Source organism: Scardinius erythrophthalmus (genome assembly GCF_964197995.2).
Source record: "Scardinius erythrophthalmus genome assembly, chromosome: 13".
Classification (NCBI taxonomy): Eukaryota; Metazoa; Chordata; class Actinopteri; order Cypriniformes; family Leuciscidae; genus Scardinius; species Scardinius erythrophthalmus.
This window is the reverse complement of record NC_138233.1, coordinates 6,187,015-6,197,601: the sequence shown is the minus strand read 5'-3', so window position 1 is coordinate 6,197,601 and position 10,587 is coordinate 6,187,015. Positions and strand designations below refer to the sequence as shown.

At 37.1% G+C, this 10,587-nt stretch overlaps 1 protein-coding gene across 3 annotated transcripts in view; it reads left to right on the top strand.

The window, feature by feature from the left end:
* The window catches only part of pdgfrb (platelet-derived growth factor receptor, beta polypeptide), a 47,249-nt gene continuing 36,662 nt past the window's right edge, over positions 1–10,587 (top strand). Inside the window, exons 1-2 of one of the 3 annotated variants that reach the window (XM_081382734.1) lie at positions 1–493; positions 1,749–1,957. The gene's annotated coding sequence lies outside the window, so the exon portion shown is untranslated. Of the gene's footprint in view, positions 494–1,748; positions 1,958–10,587 lie in introns of those variants that run through there. The other 2 variants (XM_081382736.1, XM_081382735.1) reach the window with 2 other exon arrangements.

Sequence of the window (10,587 nt, the reverse complement as noted above, 5' to 3'; positions counted from 1 at the left end):
AAAGCGAAAAGGTCTTACTCAGCTGTTGGATGTTGTTATGAATTTGCAAGCTACACTGCTTGCTGCCCGGCAGAGAGAGAGAAAGAGCAGAAAAAGCCAAGATTGAAAACAGACCCTCATACTTTGTAAATGTGTATGCGTGAGCTCTCAGCACCGTATGCTGCTATTGACACACCTTCCCTCCACCAAAACCGCACTTTATTCCATTGCATTTTCCATTTTTTTTTTTTTTTTTGGCTTGAGCGCCGTCTGCACAGAGTGCTTTTCTGCACTGAAAAGAACTTTCTCTCCTCTTTTTGTTTCTTCTCCTTTTCTTCTCTTCAGCAGGGCAGTTCATTGTGAGAGTTGCCAAAATCCATCTCATTTCCCTGCGGCTCGTGTTTTCAGCGAAATAGAAACGGTCGACTGTTGCTGAGGAGTTCTGGCTGGGCTCGTGTTGTTGTGTTTCCTCAGGTCTACTAAACCTCTGGAAGAAAGACACCTTCTCCACACGGTACGCTGTCTTTGTTTTCAGGGAAATGTCATTGCTCACAGGTTGCTCTTTCATAGCTCATGAACTACTGTTCAAAGTTTTTTAAGAAAATTATACTTTTATTCAGCAAGTACTCATTAAATTGATCAAAAGTGACAGTAGAGAAATTTATAATGTTTCAAAAGATTTGGGGCTGTGAAAAGATTAATCGCATCCAAAATAAAAGTTTGTGTTTACATAATATATGTGTGTGTACTGTGTATAATTAATTTTGTATATATAAATACACACACATGCTTGTATACATTTAAGAAAAAAATGTTATTTATATATATAAAAAAGAATTTTATATAATATAAATTATATATAAATATATACAGTATATGTATGCAAATATTTCTTAAATATATACATGCATGTGTGTGTTTATATATACACAATAATTAACCACAGTACACACACGTATATTATGTAAACACAAACTTTTATTTTGGATGCGAAAAATCAATGCAATTTCTCAAAAAGAATCCTGAAAAATAAAATGCATCACAGTTTCTGCAAAAATATTAACTGTTTTCAACATTGACAATAATCAGAAATGTTTCTTGAGCAGTAAATCAGCATATTAAAATGATTTCTGAAGGATCATGTGACACTGACGACTGTAGTAATGATGCTGAAAACTCAGCTTTGCATCGCAGAAATAAATTATATTTTAAAATATATTCAGATAGAAAACATTTATTTTGAATTGCAATAATATTTCACAATATTTCTGTTTTTACTGTATTTTTGATCAAATAAATGGAGCCTTGGTGAGCATTGGCTGTTTTCAAAAACATGCAAAAAATCTGTCAGACCCCAAACTTTTGAACAGGAGTGTAATGGTGTTCTCACCTACTCACTTAAGTAAATAAAGTAAAAAATAAAGATGTTTCTCTTAAAACAGACCCGAATGATCCACTACTCATCGTCCAGAAAGCAATAAAATGCTCAGATCGTTCAATGCAGATTGAAATCTGGGCACAGTTTGAGACATTCTTCTCAAAACTCTAAAAGGAGACACATGTGAGATTATTGGGATCTTTCTCAGAAGAAACTTGAGACTTAAGCAAAACTCTCTCTTTGCAGGAATAGTCAAGACATTTAAGAGATCTCATCTGTGACTTTTCTGTCATTAACTGCATTAGGCTTTAGTCTGTGTTACCTTTGTAGTGATGTTGGTTTTACTAGCAAGTGAGTGAACCCTGCTGTGGTCATTTGACTAAATAAACAGATCTGCTGCCCAACCTCCTCTCCGTCTGGGACCCTGGAGACCGAAGCTTTAGCTCCATCCCTCCCTCACGCAGCTGTACGAGAGACCACTACAAAACGCCACACGTCGAGAGAGAGACGAGCAGAGGCATACAGCGAGAAGTTAGCAGGAACACAGGCTTTTCCTAGACATGCTTTTGATCTGACGTCCAGGCGTCTGCGCTGCTAAAGGTGAGAGATGGGAGTGGATTTAACTGTCGTTTCCGTCGGGTTTTCCTCCATGAGGAGTTGGAAAAAACGCTGGTTTGATGCATTTTTGTAGTGTTAGTGAACGACAGGGAAAAGCAAAGCTGTAAAAGAGGCTGGTCAGCAGATTTGTGATATTTTCCAGAAGTTAGGTTGACGATTATAGCCTGAACTTTGTTTTGAGGACATTCGTAACCCTCTCACGTTATTGAAGGTTAATGCTCGTTCTGTCACGGAGAAGTTTATCGTTTTCATCCAGATGTGGGCGATGATAGATGGGCATTAGAGGGCTTGTGAGATTTATCTCATCTTAGAGATTCTCTGTGAGACTTTTTCTGCTTTTATTTGGGAAAAGCTCAATTCTGCCGTTTGTTTGTGTGTTAAACACTTTGCATTTGAACGAGAATGTGCTGAGTTCAGCGAGAGCAAACAAATCTGTTTTACAGCCTGTGTTTGAACGCACTTACACAGCGTCGTCAACTTCGGTTAGACTTCACAGATGTTTATTTTGGTTTGTGAGGTGTTGTAATGTAGTGTTGTCCTCTGTGTGTGTTGAAGTGCGGTACTGATGGTTTATTTGAACGCTTCTGCTGTCTTTTCTCAGCAGTGTTTGTGTGTCGTATAACAGCATTTAAAGGCCGGCTGCATACCAGAATCTAGGTGGTGTTTATATTCATGACTTTTATCAGATGCTGCTTACAAACATTTAGATGAATTGATTAGAATCATCATGATGAGCCTTTGTCCCCAAAAAAACTAAATATATATATATATTTATATGTGTGTGTGTATGTATATATATATATATATATATATATATATATATATACACACAGAAATATATATATATATATATACATAAATATATATATGAAATATGCAGTGTTTACAAAAATCAATTGTGCATGAATTATTTTTCACTGCAACCCAAACATTTGTAAAAGTCAGAGCCAGTTGTAGGTCATTGGCACTGACGGTTATCTTAAGCGTAGGACTTTGTATATATTTCGATCAGTCTGGGTTGTAAGGCACACAGATGTTCAACAGCTGATCTCAGTTTCCAAAGCTCTCGTATGCTAATGCGCTGGTGCAGAACCTTCATGGCACGGCGTCCTAGAAAGTCCCATTACTCATGCGGTTCTTATTCAACTCATTGTATCATGATGAGTTTCTGTCCAGTTCTTCTAGAATGTGCTGTTATTAGTCACGCATGTGAGTAAGACATGAGTGTATGCGATATCTGTGATAGGATTGAGTTGTTGACGTTGGGACGGAAGGATCGCTCTATGACTGTTGCGTCACCAGCTGTTTCCTGACCCCCCCTCCCATCTGGGCCGCATACCAGTCCCATGAAAAATGTGCTCCCCATTAGCAGCGGATGAGTGGAGCTCATGAACAGGGTCAGGCAGAACCGCAAAGACCCCCGTGTGCCGACATGATCTGCTGCGCTTGAGTCACGGAACATACAAAACACTTCAGGAAGTGCATCTTTGAGTGCTCGGTTTCTTCAACGGCACAACACAGAATACCATTAATATTAAACTTAACATCAGATAAACCATGTATATGCCTCTAGCTAATAGTTAAATTGCGACGTTTGTCCCTTGATAGGATTTTAAATGTTTAAAAAATCATTAATTCATTCATTAATTTTAATGTTATTATTTAATTCTGAATTTTGCACTTCATTTAATTGGCTTTGCACAATGACAAGTTGAATGATCTAAAAAAATCTATTAGTCATTCATTCATTCATTCATTCAGTCATTCATTCGGTCAATCATTCATTGGGTCATTCATTTATTCATTTGGCCATTCATTCATTCATGCATGCATTCATTCATTCATTCATTCGGTCAATCATTCATTGGGTCATTCGTTTGGGCATTCATTCATTCATTTATTGGGTCATTCATTCATTCATTAATTTATTGGGTTATTCATTCATTAGGTCATTTGTTCAGTCATTAAATCATTCATTCATTCATTGGGTCATTCATTCTTTAACTAGGTAATTCATTCATTCATTCATTCATTCAGTCATTTATTGGGTCATTCATTCATTAATTTATTGGGTTATTCATTCATTAGGTCATTTGTTCAGTCATTAAATCATTCATTCATTGGGTCATTCATTCTTTAACTAGGTCATTCATTCATTCATTCATTCATTCATTCATTCATTCATTTATTGGGCCATTCATTCATTCGTTCAATTATTAAGTCATTCATTCATTCATTCATTCAGTCAGTCAATCATTCATTGGGTCATTCATTCATTCATTCATTCAGTCAATCATTCATTGGGTCATTCATTCATTCGGTCAATCATTCATTGGGTCATTCGTTCGGGCATTCATTCATTCATTTATTGGGTCATTCATTCATTCTGTCATTCGTTCAATTATTAGGTCATTCATTCATTCGGTCATTCATTCATTCGGTCATTCATTCATTGTCTCTGTACTAGTATTCTGCACATTGACAATGAAGTTCTAATTAAAAAAGGTTTATTTTAAAAACATCCACCCTTCCTTCCTTCTATCCATCCATCCTCTTTTCTCCTGAGTTCTCTTATAAGTATATCAATATCCAATTTACCAATATCATCATGGTATTACCATGCATGGCATCATATCTTAAAAACTATTTCATGGTTTTCCATTTTATTTCCTTGCAAATTGTCCAAAAATCAAGATATTAGTATGGGACCAAGTCCTAAAAACTATAGTATTACCATAGTAAATGCCCATAAAAAAATTATATTAAGATATTACTGTGGCAGATGGCAAAGACACATCGGTATAATTCAGATTTTAGTCTCCTTCGGCACTCAAACAGAAGTTTTTCTTCTTTCATCAGGGTGAAGTTCCTTCACTCGTTCACTCAAGTGTCTGTTTAATCTGCTGTATCCTGCGGTTAATGACCACTAAGATTACGGCACGCAGAAATAACAATGATGACCAACGACTATTACTATTAAGAATGCAGAAAGAAAGACAGATGATGCTATCTTCATCAGTCTAAATGAGCTGCATTTCTGTCTGTCTCTCTGCACTCAGTCCAAGTCAAACAGAGACACAGGGAGACAGTGTTGGGTTCGACTAGGAAAACTGGCTTAGCAGACCAAAGAAAATATGAACAGACTTCCTTTAGATAGCTCTCTTTAAGAAAAACAAGAACACTGTATGTGTGTGTTTGTGTGTGTGTTTGGATTGGCATGTGAGTGTTTGTATGCATGACGGTTTGTTGTGTTTCCGCATATTTCATATTGCATAAATTGCATATTTCAATGCAGATGCTTGTAGCTACACAAGTTTGATTTCATGCATTGCTACGTTAATAAATGTGTCTGACCAGGTTGCATTCTCAGTGTTGCCACAAGGAGCATTATAGATGTGTGTAAACTTCTACAGTCAGTTTACAAACTACTACAGTCATGGAAAAGTTAGTTAAACAGTTGATATGTGTATATCTATCCTCCTGAATAATAACACATTCAGTTTAAATCCACAGGAAACATTATCACCCCCTTGAGTTCCAACGTTTTCTACTGTGACAACCTTACATACCCTTTTCATCTCTGTGCGTGCCGTAACTCTGTCTGACGCACCCACCGCTAGCCTAGCTTAGCACAAAGATATTGTGCTAAGCTACTCCGCCCAAGTAACAGTGCTTCGCCTTCTGAGAATATAGTTCCCAGTATGTATACGGTTAGAAGATGGCTGTGTCTCATGTGACATTGTTATTTGTACACGCTATGACTATACAAACTATATTTTGTCACTTATTGGGAGCATTATGCTAGCTGGAGCCGTTTACCTCCAGTCTTTGTGCTAAGCTAGGCTAGCGGTGTGTGCGTCAGACAGAGTTACGGCACGCACTGAGATGAAAAGAGTATGTATGGACTTATCTAACTCTGGGGGATCCGGTGAATAAGCTAAAGTCCCAAAAAGTCGGCGTGTTCCTTTAAGGCACATTAAGGGTCAGGTTTACTAAACAGGGCAAATTAACACAGCGCAATTCCAAAAAAGTGCCAATGGGAGTGGAAAGTTCTGCTCGTGATCTACTAACGACTGGCAAATTAAAGAGCACCGACGCAACGGATAATTTACATAATGACCACAATCTACCATAAGAACAGCAAATTAGTGTCTGGTTTAAGACTTGCTTTTTTGGGGTGGTAAATAATGGTGTAAATACCAGTAAATTGACGAGCCCAAACCTTAGTGAATCCCTTTGCATGATTATTTTAAATACTCTCCCCTCCCATAAATTTTGCATCTGAAAGGGAAACTCCAACAAAATATGCAATAAGATCAGCCGCAAAAATAACTGTGTCCACGCCTTTTCAGCTCCAATTTTTCACTGCATGGTTTTGATAAAATCCTGACAGTAGTTTGAGGGTTTGCGCTGGATCAAGCTGTTAAAAATGGCCCTAAGTATCACTTTGAGATTGCACACTTGCAGAGTGTACTTGTGTCGAGTGTGTTTCTGGTCTTACGCTCATCATCCCTCCATCACCACAGGAATGCTAAAGCCACTTCCTCATCCTTCATTTCCTTTCCTTCTCTGTTGCTCTGATAGCAGGCTGGTTGAACCGTGAGTCCGAGTGTGAGCTGTAATCATTTAAAGCTGTCTCTCGATGAGTGTTTCTGATGTGGGGGTGTTCGACGGGTTGGGGTTTGGTTTGATGAGTTTATGTTTTTGACTGTGACTGTATTATCTTTCAGAGTCATTCCATCTTTGGCTTTTTTAGTCATTGTTTAGTGGTGTTTACCAAGGCACGCATCACTTGTTGGTCATAGTTAACTTACGGTTGGTGTTTTGTTAAAGCCACAGTATGGAATTTTTCTCCACTAGGGGTCGCTAACCTCTTTACAATAACAAAGGCGTAGTTTGATGACGCAACACATGCTAAGAATTATGGATGTTGTCGTCAACGTCAAGCCGACGAAATAATAATGTTTATGGTTGACTGAATACATCAATGTTTTTATCATGACTGTGATATGAAGCAGTTCGGGATTGCTAAGAGACAGCTATCAGCTCCACACCCGTCGCGAGCTCCCGCAGATATAAAAGGAATACGGACATTTCATTCTACCGAACTACACGCAGAATTACTACTCACAGGTCAGTTTATTAGACAAATTAAACTTGTGAGTTAACGCAGCGCTGTTTCACTTGGTCTAACATTACATTATCACACTAAACTGCATTTGAATGTGTTAAAATGTATGTGTTAGTTTGTCTGTATGAGACTAGCAGTAAGCTAGATCAACATTAGAATAACATACAGATCCTATTATAACATTTTATCATTGTTGAACTATATAAAATTGATTAGTATTATGTAAATGTGCTCACCTGTTTAATAAAGTACATGTAGGAGCGGTCAAAGTCTCGGACGTGGAGCTCTCGTTTATATACTGTCTATGGGAGCTCTAGGCATCTCGAAAACACTGCGCTGATATTGATTCTCGTTTTAGTTCTCTTTTTTATCCAAAGTCTGCTTGCCATGGTCCGTAATGTTTGAACGAAACAACAACAGCGTGCAAATAGACATTGCGAACTAAACAATTGTCCACGTCTGTCGCTTTGGTTAATCAGAGGGCTCTGCTCATAGCTCTGGTCACCATGGCAGCACGAGCGGAAACCAGGGACAACGCGGATATGACGCCATTGACTGCGACAAAATGGAAATAAAGAAACGTGCCGTGTCTAAAAATTAAATTAAAATTTCTCCTGGTTTGAAAGTTGTTGGAAACAGTCGGGATGATGTAAGTACACAACTATAAAAAATATATAACATAGATATAGTGATTTTTGCTAATTTTAAAGCAAAAAAGTTACATATTGTGCCTTTAAAAAAAAAAAAAAAACTTTTCACCTGCTGGACCATAAACCAGGTGAAAAAAAATTCCAGAGATGTGCACTGAAGGAGAGATGCGAGCCACATCTATAGACCAAAATGCATTAGCTGTGTTGAATTTAAGTTCAGTAAATTCCTCTTCCTGTCATTACAATTCAACTTCCAGTGCACTGTTGCCAATTAAATTTAAATGCACGCTCATGAACTGAAAAGGAGTCGGTTCTTCAATTCTGAATTTTGCTCAACGCTGAAGTCTTTCTAGTGTCCTCAATTGCTTGAGGGAATTCGTTTAAAAATGAATATCATGCAAAACATGCATAGCAATTTTTATTACATTTACATTAAAAGAATACAGCAAATACTCTCCTGTCAATCAAAAACACATTGAGCTACTGACGTCGTGTGGACGATGTTAGACGTTGTGTCGCAGTGCTTCATCGCGCCCTTAATGGCTTCAGCATCTGTGTTTGGGAAAGGGTCTGAAACTCCAGATGTGGCCAATAGCTTCAGGCTGCAGCTTTTCCCAGTTCCTCAGCATCCGGAATGGAACTTTCTGGCATTCTCTGGTGACATCTCTCTGGCTCCGAGTCACTCGAAGTCTGCCCGAAAAGTTATAAACACGACCATAAAGTCAAAATTGTGCAGTGCTTTGGAGAATTACGAGAAACCGGGAGAAAAAGGAGGCGAACTTTAACTTGTGGATTCGCCTGTTTAATGTGGGATGTTTCTAAATGCTTTTTTTCCATAACAATTCATCCTTAATGAGTTGAGAGGAGAGAACAGTTAATGTGAGTGATGCTGCCTCCCACATGAAACACACTCGCTGCTCCTCCTCACCACACTTATTTCTGCACTCCTCACAGATGCTTTTACAAACCAGCAGCCTGAAACCCCAGACACGCTGTCAGCCCATACGCCCCAAAAACATGGCTGTAGAAACAATTTTCACTCAGAAATTGCTAGTAAATTATCAGTAACGCATTACATTAAACATGAAATTTTTAAGTATTTATAGAATTCTCTTGTAAAACATATTCCAATAATCTTTGTTTTACTTGCTGCTTTGAAAAATATATTTTTACATTGTACATTATTACGACATGAAAACAAACTGACTGAATTCAGAGGATCTTACAATTGCATTTAATTATGAGGTGACAATTCAGAGATTTTGTTTAGACATAGAAACTGTTTACCAAAAAGAATCTATGCACTGCTTTATTGTTAATTTGATCAAAATGCTTAATTGTTACACTAATTCACCATTGTATTATCTTGCTAAATGTTGAAGAACAAAACGTATCATAATTACATGGCTATTGATTTTTTGTTTTTATATGATACCACAATGATCAAAGGGGAGACGCTTTATCAAAATTAATTTTCCCTCGCTTAAAAAATAATAATTGGTGTATAGTCTTTAACTCAGAAATTGCTAGTAAATTTTACAAATAATTACAAATAACAGATTGAATTAATCATTAAATTTTGCTGTCGAAAAACTGAATTCGTTTTTTCTTGTAAAGCATACATTATTTTAAACTTCTAAACAATTTTTTACAGTGTATGAGTTAGACAAAGATCTGAATGATTTTGATTAGTCAGAAACTCATAATACTGGTAATTCTAACATTAATGCACCATTAGTCTTAGTATTCATAGTATTTACTTTTCTTTATTTATTTCATTTATTCACTTATGTTTTTTTTATATGTTCCTTGAGGTTCACTTATAATGGTAATAAAGTGTTTTGCACACACAAAAAACAAATAGATATGCAGAAAAACGATTATTTTCAACCTTCATTCTGACTGTCTGAAATGATGTGTTTTTAAGGGGCGGCTCCTTTAATGCTTGTCAGTAAACGGCCACTGTTTGTTATGATAAGCTACTGTCATTGCATAGGAAACTGTATCAACGCCCACTCGCTATTGCATGCAAGTGTTTTGAAAACATTATCCATTTAAAACCGTCATTTACAGACAAAGCATTATGAAATCATTTACTTACAGTTTATGATGCAGCTGCTGTCAGATCCAGCAATTGGCTGCTTCATCTTTCAACAAAAGTTGCTTTGCTATCTCTCCATTACACTGTGCTTCACTGACAAAACTAAATGCTCCGAACAAACATATGCTCCTCTGACACGATCCGGGACGCCACTGAATAAACCATCCACTTGTTTCCGATACTAGTATCCTTCTGAAGTCTGTTCAGAGACACTAATGAGCTGTTTAAACTGGACGCTTAAAACGAACGCTCTTTCACTCTTCCATTTGTCCTGTTGTGGACTGACTCAAGTGCGTGGAGTAAGTACATCAGAAACTGAAAACACATCTGTATAGTCATCTGTATCCAGTGTAGACAGCGTCACTGATTATAATGGGTTCTGTTTGCTTTTTTTTTTTTTTTTTTGCCTTTCAACCAGAGCGTTCAAATCAGAGGCTAAAATCAGGCTTGGAAAAATGCCTTTTATTTCTAAATTATGACTTTTTTTGATGTAACAATCATAATAACATTATAAGGGCACCCCAGGAAGCATTATAAAATAATAAAATAATCCAGTTCATGCCCCGTTTAAGACATTTCTCCTTATATAGAACTTTTTTGGACATAAAATTGAGTCAAGAATTCTAGAGTTCTTTACTGAACCCCACTGAACCTTGTTAAAGAGAGTGTGTAGAAGATGAGATCAGCTTACATGAGTAGTAGACTTTAGGTCTACTTAGTGTTGACCGAA